Raw genomic sequence first — 13682 nt, 5'->3', positions numbered from 1 at the left:
CCCAAAAATAATGGATAGCACAGTAGAACCATTCCCAGGCTTGTCTCGCTTCACCGACAAATGAGTAAACACTATCTGAAGAGTGAAAACGAACCTCAGACTCAAAACCATTTAAACTTGTGACTTCTTTGTTCGAAGCACTAAAATCTTGGCCACTGAGGGTGAGGTATTACTGCTATTTACAAAAGAGGAGAAAGATCCATGATAAACAGAACTAAAACGAAAAGCTCATTTCCACTGGTTACAGAGAAACGCATATTTGCGCTGCTTTTGCCATCCATTCATGCACTGTTTAGAAAATGATAATCCCAATGACTATTCTAATGTAGATACTAAGCATAAACTTCACCTGGCAGACAGGGCTAGGGCATTTTGAGTTGAGCATAGATAAACGATTTACTCACCTTCATTAGAGCTTTCTCTTGTGGCTATTATAACCACTGAATGTTCACCTATGCCAGCGGCCAAGCTGGATCAAAAAAACTCTTTTGCAATGGCTTCTATGTGCCAGCAGGTGGTGCAATTAAGTTCTATTGTGTCACTGTCCCACGTCCAGACATGACAACATAGTGCCGCATGTAAGTGCCAGCCCTGCATACCAATGATATTTCCCACATCCTCAGTGTGTGAGTGTATGAGAGTGTGAGTGTGTGTGTGTGTGTGTGTGTTTTAGTTAGCTGGGAACATAATTGCTTAGAAAGTCCTCTTCACATAACAGGGAGAAGAGTGGGCGGTGAGGAATCTGCAGTTAGAGCATCCACCAGAAATAAGTGTTTCTTCTACTGGACATTATAACCGCACATTCCTCACCTTGCCATTTAATACCAAAGCAGTACACCTTACAGAGGAGGATCTAAGGAGTGAACTCCACGTCTAATATCTACTTTTCCATTCTGTTGGACTGCTTGGGAAGGGATCCAACTTGATGTTTATCTCCGCCATCTTCTATTAAAAATCAGAAGATGGTGCCACTGGTTGTTTCTGTAAAATTCTGGACTTCTAGTAAAATAAACTGAAGAGGAGATATTGCCAAAATGGAGGCATCATTGCCTGCTGTTACAATACATGCAGAGAGCAGTGGATGCTGCTGCCCTTGAACAGGTAAGTAGTTGAGAAAATACCTTTTGGACTGCAATGATCTGCTCACAGTAAGAACTGAAGAATTTATATTCACATCTCTAGTGTCTCTGGAGGATTACAGAGCTCATCCTTTTAATCTCAGTATCAGTTGAGCAGGGAGGAAAATTGGTACTACGTTGCCTCGGCATGGAGCTTAAGAAAGCTTTAGGGACTGCAGAATTGTACACTTAAAAGACCACCTAATTTTCTTACACTTAAAAGACCACCATATTTTCTGGAAAATCAGGTTGGACTGTTAACAGAAAGAACTCGCATGTTTCCGTGGCAGCAGCCAGAGCTAGGTATCAGAGGTCAAGTTCAAAATCATTGGTCAGGATTTGCCATCCAACAGGGCTAGAGATTTTTCTTTTGCTTGGCATACGCAGACCAGTAGGTGCTAGGCGTTTCTAGCCAGATCCTAACTTACAAGCGGTTTATTTATTTTATTTTGACATTTTCGATAGTGTATTGCCACTTTGAAGAATTGCCAATGTCAAGTTTCAAAACTATCAGTGTGCGCAGCAGATTGGAGTTAGGAAGGTATCAGAATAGTTGAAGATGTGGTACTGTGAATAACAGTTGCAATTTTATTTTGGTCAGAACTCCAGCCATCAGGGATTGGTGCTTCTGCAGGCTCGACTCTCTTCCTGCTGGAGCCGCCACAAGAGCGCCAATCAGAGAAGAGGGGGAGGGGCTGGGGCTGCCAATGGACATAAAAGCTGATAGCAGCGCGGGAGCAAACACTCGAACGTGCCACTGCCTGCGCGAAGCACTAAGCCTGCTTTGTTTTTAAAAACTGTTCTTGCTTGAATTTGAAAAGTCACACTTGAATTGATGAATTGATGCTCTGATATTTTAAAACTTAAACTCACCGCGCCAAAACCCGCCGCCATACCAGCTCAACTCTCTTCCTGGTGGAGCCGCCACCCGAGCGCTAATCAGAGAAGAGGGGGAGGAGCTGGGGATACCACAGGTTATAAATGCAGGCAGCAACGCGGGAGCGCAGCGGACGCGCGCAGCGGGTCGCGCCGAAGGCGTGCCAAAGGCAAGCCCATCTGCGCCCGTCCGCGGCCGAGCAGGGCAAGCCAAACTATTACTCTCTACGACCCAACTGAAATCACTCCACTCCAACAATCTAGCAATCGACCAGCGCTGTATGGTGAACATAGCCGCAAATGGGATAATGGTAAAGGATCCTCATTCTCAGAAGTCGGTGAATATACTCATCCGAGTAAAAACACGAACCTCAATGCAATAAACAATGTAAAAACCCTAACAGTCACTTATCTAAATACCCGCTCCCTGGTCAGACACCAACTTGAAATACACAACCGTCTGGCGACTGAAAAACCGGACATCCTTCTGCTAACAGAAACCTGGCTAACACAGGACTCTGCGCCTGATATCCTAGCAGCACTATCTAGTAATTATTACATACTCCAAGCTAACCGCCACCAGGGAAAAACTGGAGGGGGTAGCAGCTATAATACACCAAGACTTAAAATTCTCAGTACTTACCCCCCTTGAACTACCACAAGTAGAGAACATAGTGATTAAACTAGAGTCCGATTCTGCCCCATTAGTCTGTGTCATTCTGTACAGACCACCACAGAGCATGCCACAGTTCCCACAGTCCCTGAGCGAACAGATGACACACCTCATAACTAATCATGCGAAAATACTACTCATTGGTGATCTCAACTACTGGGCCAATGACCCAGCAGGTGGTCCGCATTCGGCGGAATTAACTGACCTACTTATGGGGCTAAACCTCAGCCGGCACTTCACCACCGCTACACAAATTAAAGGGCATATACTAGACCAGGTATGGTCCACACACCTGACTATGTCAAACTTAGATGTAACTCCTTGTATCAGGTTCTTGCTTGAATTTGAAAAGTCACAATTGATCCTATTAAATTCTCCATTAATAACCTTGCCAAACTTAAATTTCTCCCACCAGACCCCGGATACTTTAGGAGCTGGAACACCATCGACAAACATCTATTTCTCGAAACCCTGGACAATACATCCCCACCACCCAATCCTCCATAGATGAGAGTGAGAAAAACTTGTCGGACTGGCCCTGACAGCTAGCAATAAACATGCCCTGCTGAGGAAATTACAACGGGCAATACGGCACGAAGCCCAGAAATGGTTTTCCACATACCTAAAAGAATTCAAACTTGCGCTGCGCCAAGCAGAAAGGAAATGGAGACACAAATACTCACCAGACAAAAACACCTATTTAACAGCCCTTAGAACTTACAAAAAACGATTCTGCCCACAAAAGCCGAATATTTCTCACTCAAAATCCTCACCTCCAAAAATAGATCGAAGGACATCTTCTCAATAATCAATGATCTATCAAACCCTGACAGAGTGGCATTAAAAACCACACCATCACAATCCTTATGCGACTCCCTGAATAACTTTTTCATTGATAACATTTAAATTATCAAAGCAAGCATCCCCATATGCACAAAGCCCACTTGCCAAACGAAACTAAAAAACACACAAAGGTTAGAACAGTTCCCTATGATAAGAAAAGACGTTTTCACTGACCTTATGCCCAAAGTAAAATCTGGCTCCCCTAGAGACTGCTGCCCCCTGTGGATCCTAAAGAAGGCCTTCTCGGCCTGCCCAGAGACAGCCATGGCCCTCTTAAACAATTCACTATCCCAGGGCCACGTACCTAATACCTTCAAAGAGGCATCTGTCATCCCTTTCTTGAAAAAAACAGGAGCTGACCCTGGAACTCTCACCAATTACGACCCATCTCACTGTTTCCATATCTGGCCAAACTACTTGAAGCCCACGTAGCTAAAAGCTTATCTGCCTTTCTGGAGCAGTCAGACTTCCCGGACCCTCATCAAGCAGGGTTCCGACCAGCCCACTCCACAGAATCAGTGATACTGTCACTCCTTGATTCCATGTGAGAGAAGGCGGACGGAGGATCCCCCCAAGCACTTGTGCTACTGGATCTCTCTGCCACTTTCGACACGGTTGACCACAACACCCTGATCTACCGTGTCATGGATGCAGGAATCCAAGGACTAGCCCTCAAATGGATAAGCTCCTTCTTAAGAAACCGCTATCAAGCAGTCCGCCAGGGAAACTTCACAACCCCCAAGATTAAAAACACTGCGGTGTCCCCCAGGGCTCCTCACTCTCCCCTCACTTATTCAATCTATACTTCCTCTCACTGATCCATGCACTAAAAGAAAGAAAAGGCCAAACCTTCAATTACGAAGATGATTTTCAATCAATATTTCCGATCAATAAATCCCCTACCACTATTCGCGAATTCCAGACGACAATACTGTTCATCCGTGACTGGATGAACAGCAACCACCTCAAATTGAATCCAGATAAAACGGAAGTCATCCTCACAGGTGGCCCATCGAATCCCTGGAACTCCCACATCAGGCCTAAAGAACTGGGATAATCCCCTGTCCCCTCTACATCTGCAAAAACTTTGGGGATCATGATCAACAATGACCTGACCATGAAAAATCAAATTGGATCTGTGATCTCAACATGCTGTTTCCAGCTAAGAGAAATAAGGAAAATCAGCAGGTTCCTTAACCAGGAAGCAAAGATACAGGCAGTCCTCGCTATGGTAATATCCCACATCGACTATGCCAACTCCCTTTACTTTGGCATTCCGGCCTACCTCACCAACCGCCTTTAAATGGTTCAAAACCAGGCGGCCAGGCTGACCCTTCAGGGCAACAGGCGCCAACATATCACACCACTGCTGAAAAAGTTACACTGGCTCCTAATAATGCGCCTTCAAGGTGGGATGCATCATCTTCAAATCCCTGAATAACAAAAACCCAAAATTCATCAACAGCTTGATCAATAGGTACTCCCCCGCCCACAACCTGCGATCTACCCATATGCATCTCCTGACCACACATCCTTTCAGACTAAAACGAGCAGGGGGGGTCAAGATTTGCTACCCTAGGTCCCAAATATTGAAACTCCCTACCATTGGAGATCAGATCCTCAACTGACCTCATGAGCTTCCGCAAACTCCTGAAAACATGGCTATTCAAACAGGCATACTAGTAACACCTTATTATAATTCCTTCAGAGTAGCGCCAAGAAACCAACCCGGTGTACGTGCGCTCTACAAATTAAGTTTAACATAACATAACAAACTCGGCTACCCCAGTAAAGAAGTAATCTGAATGCCCTCTCCGAAATTTGAATATGTTCCTTTGAGAGCTGTTCTGTCTCCTTTTAGATTTATGACAGTTCATTTATAGCAGTTAATATTGCTAGCACTTTTTCATAATTCATGTGGTATCACCATACCGGGTCTGCTACTAGTCCTCTGGGTGCGAGCCTGGTGAATCTCTGCAGTCTCTTAGCCAGGTTGAGCATGGTGAAAAGCTCATAGGAGCACCAGCTATAAAGTGCTGTTGCAGTGCCCCCTCCAAACGTGTCTTATGACCCACAGCAATAGACCTTCGACGAAGTGGCACAGTGATTATTCTCCTGGGCACATCCGGTTACACTCACACAACTGTGTGTGTGTCTGTGAGACAGCATGTGTGAGCATTTCTGTGTGTGTGTATGTGTTGGAGAAAGCAAGAAAGTGAGTGTGTGTCAGTGAAGGACAGACACTCACTAGAGATAGAAAGAGTGGGCATGAGTGAGAACGAATGAGTGACAGAGTGACAGTGAGTGTAACTGAATATTACTGTGTGACACACTGAGTGAATTAGAATGAGACTGAGTAAGCCTTAGCGAGTCGAAGAAAGCGTGAGTCACAGTGCGAATGAGTGATTGAGTCAGTGAGTGAGACGGAGTTAGACTGAGTGAGTCTAGGGGAGTCAGAGAGAATGAGTGAGAACCAGTGAGACTGAGTCAAAACTAGTGAGGATAAATAAGTGAAACTGAGTGAGTGATTATGAGTGAATTGGAATGAGTGAGACTGCGTTAGTCAGAGTAAGTAAAAGTGAATGAAAGTGAGAAAGATTTAATGAGACTGAATATGAGTAAGTGAGAATGGGTGAGTGAGAGGGTCAGAGTGAGAATGAGTGAGATTGCGTTAGAGTAAGTAAAAGTGAGTGCCAGTGTGAATGAGAGTAAGCTATTGAGACCCGTATCAAGGGGGTTTCATGCATTTTGCTTTGCTCTGATCTGTATTTAATAAGTCACTAAGAAAATATTGTTAGGCGTGAATAAACAACCATATTGTGAACCAAGCGTTGGCTAGGTCTATTCAATTGGATGCTTTTTGGATGTGATCAAAATTTATTACATTTTAAAGTTGAATACGGGAGACAATTTGGGCTGAGAAAAGTATACTTGGAAGACTCTTGCTGATTTGAAGAAAAAAGCAATCTTAATTTTCAACTGGAATACGGAGATTGTGCGGGAATGTTAGGATATTTTTTCTCATAAGTATTACGACTATCTTTAGAAGTGGTTTTATGAGAAAATGTTCAATACTGCATGTGGTTTGGACTGAATGTGGTGAGAGACTAATTAAAAGCTAGGCTATCCCGAGGAGTTGAAGGGCTTCAGCCCAGGTCATTGTTGAGGCCTGACTAGATTATACACTCCAAGTTCAGGTGTTTTTTCTGGCAGTATGCAAATATTTGTAAACCTATATCTACAGATCAAGCATTAAACGGCAATATAAAGGAAAGAGTAAGAATCTAGAACATGTGCAGACTGTAAAATGTATTTTAGACACTCAATATATTTAACCACCTCGGTGGGGGTGGGGGGTCTCCACTGATGCCTCAGAAGGTAGGCCACAAGAAAACGAAACAGAATGAATATCCCAAAATCAGATATGTGAGAAGTTAACATTCCATTAGCAGATATGTGCTAAGTTAACTCTGTATCTATGTGTAATCTGACAACTAGGCATGTAGGTGAAGCCTTCTGGCAAATAAAAATAAATAAAATATTTCTCGCAAACTTAATTTCTGTAGGAAAACTGCCCAGTAAAAAGTAGGCTTTGTAGGTTTACTTTCAAGCAAAACGTGCCCATCGTAAGATCTTTCACCTTTCTATTCAAAACTTCACCAAAAACTCAAAGCCCTACATTTTTAATAAACAGATTCTCTCCATCTGAGGGAAGCAGATGTTGCACATATACTTAAAATATTAACTGGCAATGACTGTAGCCCATTGTAAGATTATTTGGAAAAACACTGGAATTAATCCTAAATGCAAAATTATTTTACTCTACAATCTGATATTATTTCGAGGTACAAATAGGAAAGTAAAAGAAGTGAGAGCAATAGTAATGATGTTGGTTTCTCCTTTCACGGTAAGGGAGTCTAACTGCTGATCGTAGATGTTTAATCCTAGTGCCTGTACTGAATTCTGTAAAAGTAATAATGAACACGCACTGCTCTGTTGTACAACCCTAACCATACAATACGCATGAGTCAAAATGCCCATCGGCGATTCCACGCTAACCTATGGTGTTTGTTCCAAAGTGTTTCCAGTCCTTTCAATAGGATCTTTTGGATCAGATTCACATTCACTTTTTTGTCAACTTTCCTAAGTCTACAAAACACAGAATTTACAGGGCCATATCTTGGTAAAACCAATTGCTCCCGGTTGCCATTACCAACCGTACTCTTCAAAGACCTCAGTCTGATCTCTAGCACATCAAGTTTCAAGGTGGCCAGTTGGAGTATTTTCAGCAGTACCTCGATTATCTCAGAACCTTTCTTTGAAGCTCTAGATCTAGTGAGACATAAGAAGTTCTGCCAGTGGAAGTACTGCTCCTTACGAAACATTGCTCAATTGTCGGAACAAAAGTGGTTTACTTTTTGCATAACTTGAAGATACTAAATTTGTTTACTCTGTTCTTTAGAAGAGCCCGCTTCAGTTTCCAGCTCTGTCCTTCCATGCGACTTCGTGGCTTGCTACTGTTTAATACCCACAGACAAACATCACCGATCACTGGTGGGGAAGTTTACTAATAACTATTACATCTCTTGTAGAGTCAAACTTCGCTGTCTTACAATAGCTTGGAACACCACCAGATTTAGCAATACTGCACGAAAAAGAGATTTAAGATATTGTATACAGAAGTGATGGGCTCTACAAAAGCAGAGGTTAAGCCAAACTGCAACTGGAATAGGCAACTCCACCACAGTCACAAACATGGATGCAGGGTACTGGGTCCTGCTGCCTTACGCCTGCACCTCAAGGACACATAAACCCGCTTCCAAAGATTATGAGAGTGGGTAGGAGTATAAGCTAACAGCTGCTGACTGGCTTTCAGATCAGACAGAGAGCTCAAGGTCACTAAGCATTATTTAAAATTAAATGCTACTAAAACATTCCGAATTGAATTGTTTTTTTTTTTTTAAGTTGTGGCGATTTCTGCCTCAGCCTGCTGATGAGGGATTTCACTTTTGGCATAAGCTACTCTACTCCTCGGCCCAGTCTCCCTAACTGAAGGAATTCTAGATGAAGCAGCCTGCAGTGGCAGATGTCCGGCGGCCATTCTCAGTGAAATGAGAATATAGGGAGAATAAGGACGAAGCAGGCACCTGGGCCAGCTGCCCTTGGAGCTATTTTTAGAAGTGTTAGTAAGGAAGGCAGTGTGCACTGCAGAGATGTAGAAAAGCAACTGGCACAACAAGCAGTGGGAATAATCACACATGCCAGCGCTCAGCTCTCCTTGGATCTGTGCGATACATATCAGTGACAAACAGAAAGAAACGGACTACAAACCGAAGAAGAAGCTCTTCTGCCCTGAATGAAAAGCAGAATCTTCCCCTTCAGCACTTAGTGTAATGGAGGGAGCACAAATAGGGAGATAGCCAAAGCGACTGACTGGGCAGGAAAATGGTGCACACATTCTCAATGCTGTTATGCATGTTTTACTGCTGCAGTGATTTTCTGCTGGTTATGTGACTGGATAGTTAGTGTGGACCTGAAGGGCTCTTATTTGATTTTCTTAATCTCTGCTCCTTACAGCACATTCATGCAATTCTCTGAAGAGGGAAGGTGTTCGATGTAACAACCCTTTCTATCAATCTCTTCTTGGCTCCATTATGCTTCATCACACTGATGAAACCAGTGATGGAGTCTTCAAGCCCCAGGGGAATACCACAACACTGTGCATGGGAAACATTATTTTTAAGAGGGAAGGCCACCAACAAACTCTTTGGAACTAAATATCCCCGACGATGGACTTCCTACAGAACTTGGGGTTTGCAATCAACATGGCTAAGTCTGACTTGGCTCAAAGGAGAGGAAGAGGTGTGGCGCCGCGGCCAGGGCGACTGACTCCGGAATCTGGGGATCAAGGTTCGATCCCTGGCTCCGGCAGCAGATTAGCCCAGCACCATGTGACTCTGGGCAATAGCTTGCTTAATCTTCCCGACAGCCCCCAGCGCCTAGAGACCCTTACGGGTGATTGTTCGCGCTTTACAAATGTGGATTATTATTATTAAAATGTGGATTCATGACTTTACTAGGGGCTCACAGACTCAGTGTTGGCAACACTAAGACATCCTCAGATGATTAACATCAGAAGAAGCTGAAGGTGGTTCTGATAAAGAAAAGGCTTTTCTCTTCGCATATCGGCTTGGCGGCTGGTAGGACTTTTTGCATTGCAGATTCATGTGGGTTTCTAGGGTACCCTACATTACTGGGCCTCTCCAAAGATGAAAGGCTGTCCATCTGAAAAAATGGCTTTACCTGTATTGATCAGATTGGGAAACTGGCTCCTCGTTGTGAGACTGACCTCCCCCCTCATATCAAAACGTTCAACAACCTCACTGAACACTATTCCAAGACTATATCCAACATTCTTGATTACCTTGCTCTGCTAAAATTAAAAGGAACCCAAAAGACAGAAACCCCTGGTTCAACGGATCCCCAAAAAATGAGACAAGATCCCTCCGCCAGACAGAACGAAACTGGAAACAGCACCCATCAGCAGCCCATCTAAAACGTCTCTGCCTCGCCAGAAATGCCTACAATAGGAAAATCCTCAACTAAAAAAAAATATTTTTCAGAACAGAACTGGATAACGCCAAGAAAAGACCTGGCAAGCTATTCGAATTGGTCAAACACCAATCTAACAAACTGGCAAAAACATCAAAAGAAACCCCTAAATCCCTAGTCTCAGGCTAGGAATTCTCCTCCTTCTTCGCTGACAAAATCGCTGCCCTAGAAAATGAACTCAGATCTGCCACTCACTCCCAAACCCCTGAGGCTCTGCCTCCTCCTTCCGTGCTACCTGCCCAGACCCCACCCAAAAACCAAGCGGCTCAAAAATTCTATCTTCCCTAAAACCGAACAATCACTTTCATGATCCTCTCTCCTCCAATTGCCTAGCGGCTGCCTCCCAGGCTATCATCCCGTCTTGGACTGCAATCATCAACGCATCCCTCCAACAGGGATCGATACCTGCCTCTCTCAAAGCAGGACAAGTCCTACATTGGACCCTGCCTTCCCTGACAACTACTGGCCTATATCCAATATCCCTCTTCTAGCTAAAGTCCTGGAGAAATGTGTGCAACAACAGTTGAACCAACACATCACTAACTTTGACTTGCTAGACGACTTCCAATCCGGGTTCAGGCCTGGACACAGCACCGAAACCACCCTCCTCCACCTCGTTGATGTTGCCCTCCAAACACTTGACCAAGGCAAAACCTGTCTCCTAATCCTCCTAGACCTTTCCTCGGCCTTCGATACGGTCAACCATGAAAAACTCCTTGAACGCCTCAATATCAGGATGGGATTGGATGGTGCTGTTCTTGAATGGTTTAGATCCTCCCTCCACAATCGTTCACAGAGAGTCCTAGTTAATGGTAGCTTATCCACCTCCACCCCGATCACAGTTGGAGTCCACCAAGGATCAACCTTGGCCCCTACCCTCTTAAATCTTTACCTTGAGCCGCTCGCATAAGTACTACACACCACCAACATTGCCTACCATATGTACGCCGACTACACCCAGATCTACATCAAAATCTCATCTCTTGCAAACATTATCTCCCTGAATGAGGCCTTGAAGTTGACTGTCCATTGGCTTTCCTCCAATCAGCTTAAACTCAACGGAAAAAAACCTCAAATGTCTTCTAATCTCCCCACCCAAAAGTAGCCCAGACACTCAGGAATGGATTAAGACTACCACAGCTTTAAACTGCACTCCTACCTTAGTAGACTCTGCCAAATCCCTCGGAATAACCCTCAACTGCAACTTGAACATGCGTGGCCATATCAACTCGATGGCCTAAGAAACCTAAAACCTTTCCTCAACACCCCGACCTGAAAATGGCAATACAGGCACTAGTCATCTCGAGACTAGAATATGGATGCTCAACCCTCGCCGGTCTTCCCAAGATTTCTTTGGCCCCTTTGAACGCCTGCCTCAACGCGGCAGCCAGACGCCTAACTGACTCTTAAATGTTTGACAGCATCTCTCCACACCTAAAAGCTCTGAACTGGCTTTCTTTTGAAGCCAGAATCCACCAGAAGCTGGCGTGCATTACTCACAAGGCCTTATACGCTAATTCCTCTGCATTTCTCGCCCAGAAACTTGTGGTATCGGGAGGAGCCAGAAACTCCTGGTCTGCCAGTAACCTCCTGCTCCAACCAGCACGCTTGCGTAAAAAAAACCTTACAATCAGGCTTTCTATGGAGCCGTTACAAGAATATGGAACATTCTCCCGGCCGCCATTAGAAGACTTCCATCGCTGGCTCACTTTAAAAAGGAGGCCAAAACCTTCCTAATGGGTATATTCCTCGCCTAATGCCTGCAATGCTTATTAAATCCCTAAGGCCTTGAATAACCAAAAGTACTCCTTATTAAATGCCTAAGGCATTTAATAAGGAGGACTTTTGGTTATTCAAAGCACTAAACCAGCAATTGATGGTCCAAATAGTTGTCATTTATTGACTAAATTCCTTTTAGTTTTGAATTGATTGAAGTGTCAAATTTCAAGGCACATGATTATATGATGTATGGTCTTGTTTAACAGTCTTGTATTTTATGTAGGATGTCAGTATTCATTTTATTTAAAGTTTTTTGTATTGTCATTTTTTGCATTGTATAATAGTGTAAATATGTGGATGTACAGTTGTCTTATTTGCTGAAAAAATGTCTTAAATTTTTTTAAAATAGATACAAATAGTTGGTATAAATAAAAATACCTGGTCAAATCAGACAAGTGGTGTTTTTGACCTATTGAATTGAAAATTGTGTAAAAATAATGGTGGCTAGGCACTTTTGTGTTTTTCTTATCTGAATAGGGTCCAGCCTAACCACTTGTCCATAAGGGCCTAACTCCTTAGGTTTTCAAAGAAAAAAATGGTTGCCACATGACTGGTGCTAGAAATTGCTCTTTGGGGGGAGAAAAATCTCTTAATTTATCAGGAGAAAAATGTACCTAATCCGTTTGAGTCATCTGCTGTTAGCTTCAACACTCAGATGGCGAATTGTAACACAATTACTGCAGCGCCATGCAGCGTGTTTCACCTTTACGTTTGTGAAGATAAGTCAAGGACTTTTTAGCAAATGGTAAAAAATGTGGCAGGAATTAGCAATCGATCTCACCTCACTTACATTGTTAAACAAAATAAGTATAACGTTACAGTTTTTTTGTTGTCTACTGAAAAAGAGAATGCTAGTTTCCTTCCTCTTGTCCTCATAATTAATACATCAACAAGCATTGGCCGCGTGGCAGTAAAAGTAACGCAGCGCCGCCGTGAAAGCGAAAGTCATCACGATCGCGATCACTCTGAAAGCGAAAGTGATTGCAATGACGCGCTAAAGCACGCTAGGGATGCGGGCGTTTGTGCGCGTGACAGTAAGCTGGTGGCCGCTTTGGTAGCACTTTTAAAAGCAGCTACTAAATGTCTCGGCCAGCCCAGCGCAAGATCAGGCGAGACCTAAAAACTTGTGAGGCCGCTTAATGTTAAGTGACACGGGGAAGTCAAGAATGTACTACTGGCCTTGAGAGGAGGCCCGCGTCCGGGGAAAAAGGAAGGAGGAAAAAATTAAGGGAAAAAGAGGTTCTTCTTAAAAGGCTGCGACAGACTGACTGCATGATCACAGGAGGAAAGTGTAAAACACATAGGGAGCAAATTCAGGTCAGACACAGAATGACTGAAATGTTCTTCACAGTAATGGGAACTAATGCAGTAAATTAGGACCATTTTTGAAACTGTGGCGGCAGATACCCAACTATTAATGAGATAAATGGTACTGCGTTTATGTTAGTAGCTTGCTTTTATGTAACACTGAATACTACATTCCTGCCATTTCTTCATGCCGTAAATGATACATGTTACCATTACCAAACTTAAGGGAAGGAAGGAAGATGGAAGACCAAACCCACCTTCCTAGGATTCAAATTCATGACCTGCAGAACACCACACTTGTCAGTGGCAACCGTTCAGCTCATTAAGCCAGCCACCAAGCATGTTAAAAGTCCTTTCTTTAAGGCCACTGCATGTGAAAAATAGACAATCTGCTAGTTGAAGAGGCAGGCTGTTAAGCAGGTTAGATATTACAGCTAGGCCACAAAAATCTTAAGTGGGACCTTTAATTATGT

The 13682-nt window shown here is 43.6% G+C and overlaps 1 protein-coding gene across 1 annotated transcript in view; it reads right to left on the bottom strand.

The window, feature by feature from the left end:
• Positions 1 to 13682, bottom strand: part of LOC147729846 (AP-1 complex subunit beta-1-like) — a 102974-nt gene that overhangs the window by 66595 nt on the left and 22697 nt on the right. The gene's annotated exons all lie outside the window — the stretch shown is intronic.

Source organism: Lissotriton vulgaris, chromosome 2_1, assembly GCF_964263255.1.
Source record: "Lissotriton vulgaris chromosome 2_1, aLisVul1.2, whole genome shotgun sequence".
Classification (NCBI taxonomy): domain Eukaryota; kingdom Metazoa; phylum Chordata; class Amphibia; order Caudata; family Salamandridae; genus Lissotriton; species Lissotriton vulgaris.
The sequence above is the reverse complement of the archived record's forward strand: the minus strand, read 5'-3'. Positions and strand labels throughout refer to the sequence as shown.